The following is a 6,376-nucleotide window of genomic DNA, read 5'->3' as shown; positions in this document are numbered from 1 at the left end:
TGGCTGGCACTTTCCTTTCAACGCTCTAAATGTGCCATCCCATTCTCTTCTAACCAGTAAAGTTTCTGCTGAGAAGTGTGCTTTTAGTTTGATGTGGTTTTCTTTATTTTATAATTACTTCTTTCACTTTCACTTTAGATATTCATCATGTGCCATGATGAAGTCTGTTTTGCAATGTATTTTGCTGGTGATTGCTGAGCTTCCTGTACATGTATGTCTAATTCTATTGGTAAAGTTGGGAAGTTTTCATCAATTATTTTCTTACATAGTTGTTCTAAACCTTTTGATGTGTTTTATTTCTCAGAAACACTGATAATTTTTAAGTTTAATCACTTTATATAGTCACAAACATCTCACAGTGTTTGTTTATTATTTTCTCCTTATTTTTATCTGAGTAGTTTTTTTATAAAAACTTCTTTGGTGGCAGTCTTACACTGCCAGGGTCATCAGAAAGGAAAGGAAAGGGAAACAGAAGGGAACCACCAAGTGGATATTGAAGCAAAAAGAGCTGCAAGGCAGGACCCTCCATTAGAAATGCTTATAGAAGGACCCCTAGTATGGGCTAATCCCCTCTGGGAAACCAAGCCCCAGTACTCAGCAGAAGAAATAGAATGGGGAATCTCACAAGGACATAGTTTCCTCCCCTCAGGATGGCTAGCCACCGAAGAAGGAAAAATACTTTTGCCTGCAGCTAAACAATGGAGATTACTTAAAACCCTTCAGCAAACCTTTCACTTAGGCATTGATAGCACCCATCAGATGGCCAAATTATTATTTACTGGACCAGGCCTTTTCAAAACTATCAAGCAGATAGTCAGGGCCTGTGAAGTGTGCCAAAGAAATAATCCCCTGCACTGCAGGCCATACATTTCAATTCCTGTATCGTTAACCTCCTTGTTAAGTTAGTCTCTTCCAGAATCAAGCTGTAAAGCTACAAATTGTTCTTCAAGTGGAGCCCCAGATGCAGTCCATGACTAAGATCTACCATGGACCCCTGGGCCGGCCTGCTAGCCCATGCTCCGATGTTAATGACATGGAAGGCACCCCTCCTGAGGAAATCTCAACTGCACAACCCCTACTGTGCCCCAATTCAGCAGGAAGTAGTTAGAATGGTCATTGGCCCACCACCTCAACAGCACTTGGGTTTTCCTGTTGAGAAGGGGGACTGAGAGACAGGACTAGCTGGATTTCCTAGGCTGACTAAGAATCCCTAAGCCTAGCTGGGAAGGTGACCACATCCACCTTTAAACACGGGGCTTGCAACTTAGCGCACACCCGACCAATCAGGTAGTAAAGAGAGCTCACTAAAATGCTAATTAGGCAAAAACTGGAGGTAAAGAAATAGCCAATCATCTATTGCCTGAGAGCACAGCAGGAGGGACAGTGATCGGGATATAAACCCAGGCATTCGAGCTGGCAATGGCAACCCCCTTTGGGTTCCCTCCCATTTTATGGGAGCTCTGTTTTCACTCTATTAAATCTTGCAACTACAAAAAAAAAAAAAAAAATCCTCTTTAAAGGTCTGAAAATTTGGGCTGTGCACGGTGGCTCACACCTGTAATCCCAGCATTTTGGGAGGCCAAGGTGGGTGGATCAGCTGAGGTCAGGAGTTCAAGACCACTGTGGCCAACATGTTGAAACCCCGTTGCTACTAAAAATACAAAAATTAGGTGGGCATGGTGGCGGGTGCCTGTAATCCTGGCTACTCAGGAGGCTGAGGCAGGAGGATTGCTTGAACCCAGGAGGCAGAGGTAGCGGTGAGCAAAGATTACACCATTACACTCCAGCCTGGGCAACAGAGTGAGACTCCATCTCAAAAAAAAAAAAAAAAAAAGGCCGAAATTCCTTTTATGCCTGTTTCAGTCTATTGTATTGTTGAATCTTTGAATGTGTTTTCTTTTTCCTTCAATCTTTCAGTTTCACATTTTTTGTTTTGGTTTCTTTTAAAAGATATCCATCTCCTTGGCACATTTCCCACTTATACTCTAAATTTATTTATTTATTTTTATTTTAATTTAATTTTATTTTTTTTTTGAGACGGAGTCTGGCTCTGTCGCCCAGGCTGGAGTGCAGTGGCACAATCTCGGCTCACAGCAAGCTCCGCCTCCCGGGTTCACGCCATTCTCCTGACTCAGCCTCTCCGAGTAGCTGGGACTACAGGGCCCGCCACCACGCCCGGCTAATTTTTTTTTTTGTATTTTTAGTAGAGATGGGGTTTCACCGTGGTCTCGATCTCCTGACCTCGTGATCCGCCCACCTCGGCCTCCCAAAGTGCTGGGATTACAAGCGTGAGCCACCACACCCAGCCTATTTATTTATTTTTAATTTGGTTTTTGGGTTTCTCTCACATCTCTTTGAGCTTCTTTTAAATATATATTTTGAAGCTTTTTTAAGGTCTTTTAAAGTAATTTCAATGAATTTTTTTTTCTTAGAATACTGGAGGATTATTGTGTTCCTTTGAAAGTGTCATAAACCTTGCTTTTCTGTGTTTCTTTTGTCTTTGTGTGTCTTTATGTTGATTTCTGTACATCTAGAGAAACAGTTCCTTCATTTTATTTTTGAATTTACGTTCATTTGAGAAAGCTTTTTTTTTTTTTTTTTTACGTTATTACCATGATGTTTATTGCATAGAGCCATTTGGCTTTACTTTTGGGTTTGTGCATAGGAAAGACTCTGTATAAGTTTCTTGAGTATATATATATATATATACACACACACATAAATATAATTTTATATATATATAAATATATATACATAAATATAACTTTATATATATATATATATATATAAAACCAATGTTTTACTGGCTTAGGAGTCATCTTTTCTCTTAGGTTGATTTTTAATTCTAAGTCTCAGAAAACAATTTATCTATGTTGTGTTGGTCATTGAGGGCCAGCACTCCTGACGTAAAAGGGTGAGAAGGTAGGATGCGGGTGTATGATGACAATTTACTTAATAGTTATAATGTACATTGAGTGATGGCTACCCTAAAAGCCCTGACTTTACCACTATGCAATCTATGCATGGAACTAAATTACACTTGTACCCAACTCATTTGTATAAATAAACAACAGCCACTACTTAGGGTTTGCTATCTTGCTTATTCATACATAAAAATACATTATAAATGTTTCCTTTGACATTATTATTGTTACAGGCGTTGAAATTATTTAGGCAGATAGAGCAAAAAAGTCATTGGTAAAGTTTTCTTTTTAATAAAAAGAAGTCCACAAATTATGTTTTTTTTTTTTTTAAGAGCAGCCTGTAAAATTGAGCTGCAGATATAGATAAGCAAGCTGGAAGCTTGCATGAATAAATGCCGGCAGCTGTGCTGCAGCTTGCTCTGCAGTGAATGCCAAGAAATAAGTATTCAGACAATTACAGCTGAACAGGGAGGGGAGCAGCTCCTCCAAGAAAGTGCAGCTTTAAGATTCATCTGCCAAGTATTTATTGAGAAGGCTAGTTGAACCACAATTTAGACAAACAAGAAACATCTACCAGGTGGCTATTTGGGGTTGGGTCATGAGGCACATATGGTCTTGTTTATAACATCTAAAAGCACTCAAACCACATTCTTAGGAGGCTGTGTTCAGCACTCCTTATTACAAATTCTATTCCTTGTCCTATTTTCAGGGTCAAGGAATTACAGTCTCATGCACAAACAACATACACACAGTGCCTCAGTATTTTTCCATGCCTCAACCTCAAATGCCTTGTACATAAACTTGAATGTATTGTCATACACCCCCCACATTTCCCCCTTCTTTAATTCTTAGAACGTGCTGATTATCCAATGCAAAGTAAGCTTCTATCACTCTTCCCTGGTCATAGTTGGTTGAGTGGCAGCACAGAGCCATTTGCAGATGCCTAAAAGATGCAAAAAAGGATAAACAGTGGCCATCACCCAAATGCGTATGTTTAGCCCAGACAACCAAGTATTTGGGTTCAACCACTGAAAGTCTTGTAATAACTGAAGGGTATTTGTTTGTAATTGCTGTGACCATCGCTTAAACTGTTTATTTAATTCACATTAAAGAGTAGAAACTCGAGAAGACAGGTGGTTGTGGTAAGCCCCGTGTAGGTGTGCCTTCACTCTCTCCCAGGTATATTGGGAGCTATTATATGGCATAAGTGTGACACGGATGGAATTATATTGCTAATCACAATGTAAATTTTGACAAGTAACAAATGCCTGCTGTGGATCCCCTAGCCATTCAGTGGCAGCTTCAAGGGCCTCTAGGTGAGATAAAATATTTTTATCAGTATTTACTTGTTCTTGAAATTCATGGGTTACATTGTATACCATGTGGTTCACCACTGAGGCTGTATGAATAGATTCCGTCAAAGAGACAGCTGCAGTAGCAGCACTTGTTGGTATAATAATAACTGAAACTAAAAAGACAATTAGAGTGGCTAGAAATTTTTTTTTTTGAATATGAGACAATGCTTTTCTAAATAACTGCAAGATAGAATCCCCTTTCCAGTTCCGGGTTGGATATACAGGGAGCCACAATCCTGACCTCCATTTAAAAATAATTACATAGGGCTGGGCGTGATGGCTTACACCTGTAATCCCAGCACTTTGGGAGGCTGAGGCAGGCAGATCACAAGGTAAGGAGTTTGAGACCAGAATGACCAACATGGTGAAACCCTGTCTCTACTAGAAATACAAAAACTAGTTGGGCATGGTGGTGCATGCCTGTAATCTCAGCTACTTGGGAGGCTGAGGCAGGAGAATCGCTTGAACCTGGGAGGCAGAGGTTGCAGTAAGCTGAGATCGCACCACTGCACTCCAGCCCATGTGGCAGAGTGAGAATGTCTCAAAAAAAAAAATCATGACATAGTTTATAATTGTGTAATGTTTTGAAGAGACAAGCATGTAGCATATCAACTACTGGAAGAGACAGTAATACTATAAAAGGATTGATTCTGTTCTATGTTAAGAATATCCTGCCCAAACAAAAGTATATAGGGGTGTGTAGCACAAATCTGGACTGTATCAGTAGCATTATTGTGCAAGGAGAGGGTGTAGTTGTCACCGCTATAAATGTAATCACTTTTATTATGAAAGAACCCATTCAAAAAAGGGAAGACCTAGTTTCCAAATTTGGGTATGAGCAGGGCTTACAACTTGTTCCCCTTTTGATTGTAATATTCGTCCTGAAATCCCATACTGTGACCAGGTGATGGAACTATTGGATGGACTCCCAAATCCAATAGTCTGATTTGCAAACATGAGATATCCATTGGGTCCCCAATCAAGTAAGGTGCCATTACCAAACAGAGGTCCTTGATGCAGCACAGGTTGTCTGCACGGGGACCATTGGACAGCCTCAAACTTATGTTATCAGTCTTTTCTCAGATGGCATATAGGAAGATCAGGCATTTGTATAATTTCATTCGAAACCTCAGTAAGATTACTGGTAACAGCAGAAACAAAAGTCAAGTTTGCAGGCTTAGCATCCCTTTTGGGCTGATAGTAAAGATACTCCTGAGGAATGAGAGTAATACACTTATGTGCCAATGTAGAGAAACAGAGAGGAGGATTGCTAGACAATAAAGTCAAGGAGTTATTAAGTTTAATCCATCCCAAGTTTTCAGGGAGTAAGACAGGGGCATCCATCGACTCCCATCCAAGAAGTATTATTAGATGACAAAGGCGGGTCAGCATTCCACCACATAATAACATTGAAAATCAAGGGATTCAGAACATGACTCCAATAAACATGTTCTTGAGCTAAGCCCAGTTGGCAAAGAACAAGAATTACCAGCTACCCCAACATCCATGTCTGTCTTACTTTCTCAGAAGCTTCCCCAATTACCGTCAGATACATAAGAAACCGGTTCTCTGCAGTTGCAGGGGCTCCCATAGACGCAAGCCAGATAGTTCCCTGTTGGTCCGGTTTCTTTAGCTGTCCCCAGGTAATGTCAGGTGCCTTCCAAGCCATCACTGTCAGTTTTGGTCGATTCTCCAACGACAGGTCCTTCATCATCAGGAGGGGCTTTTTCAGCGGTCTCTAACTCATAATATGGCTTCACTCATTTTATGGGGATCCACTCCAGTCCTGTAGTTCATGAAATACAAACCGCACCTCGACTCCATTGCAATGCCTCATAAAGTCCTTTCCAATTCCCTGTACAAATGTCTCGAATTTAACACCTTTCATTTTGTGACCTCAACCAGCTTCATCCTACGACCAATAGCCATCTGGCCATCTTGTCCAATATTCAAAAAATTAAGAGTAAATAAGATTTTTGCTTATTCTCGAGGAGAGAGCTCCCATATTCCCCCCTTTTCATTTATTAAGATATACTTTAAGGGTTTGATGAGCTTGTTCAACAATGGCCTGACAGGTTGAGTTATAAGAACTATCAG

General features: G+C 40.3%; 1 long non-coding RNA gene across 1 annotated transcript; it reads right to left on the bottom strand.

Annotated features, from left to right (window-relative positions):
* Nucleotides 1-3,237: 3,237 nt before the first annotated feature.
* Nucleotides 3,238-6,069, bottom strand: LOC100587710. The gene is made up of 2 exons (XR_001116349.2): nt 5,799-6,069; nt 3,238-3,867 (listed from the first exon to the last, which is right to left on the bottom strand). It is a non-coding gene; the product is annotated as an uncharacterized LOC100587710 (long non-coding RNA).
* Between the last annotated feature and the right edge of the window lie 307 nt (nt 6,070-6,376).

The sequence above is a fragment of the Nomascus leucogenys genome, chromosome 10 (assembly GCF_006542625.1).
Source record: "Nomascus leucogenys isolate Asia chromosome 10, Asia_NLE_v1, whole genome shotgun sequence".
NCBI lineage: Eukaryota > Metazoa > Chordata > Mammalia > Primates > Hylobatidae > Nomascus > Nomascus leucogenys.
The sequence above is the reverse complement of the archived record's forward strand: the minus strand, read 5'-3'. Positions and strand labels throughout refer to the sequence as shown.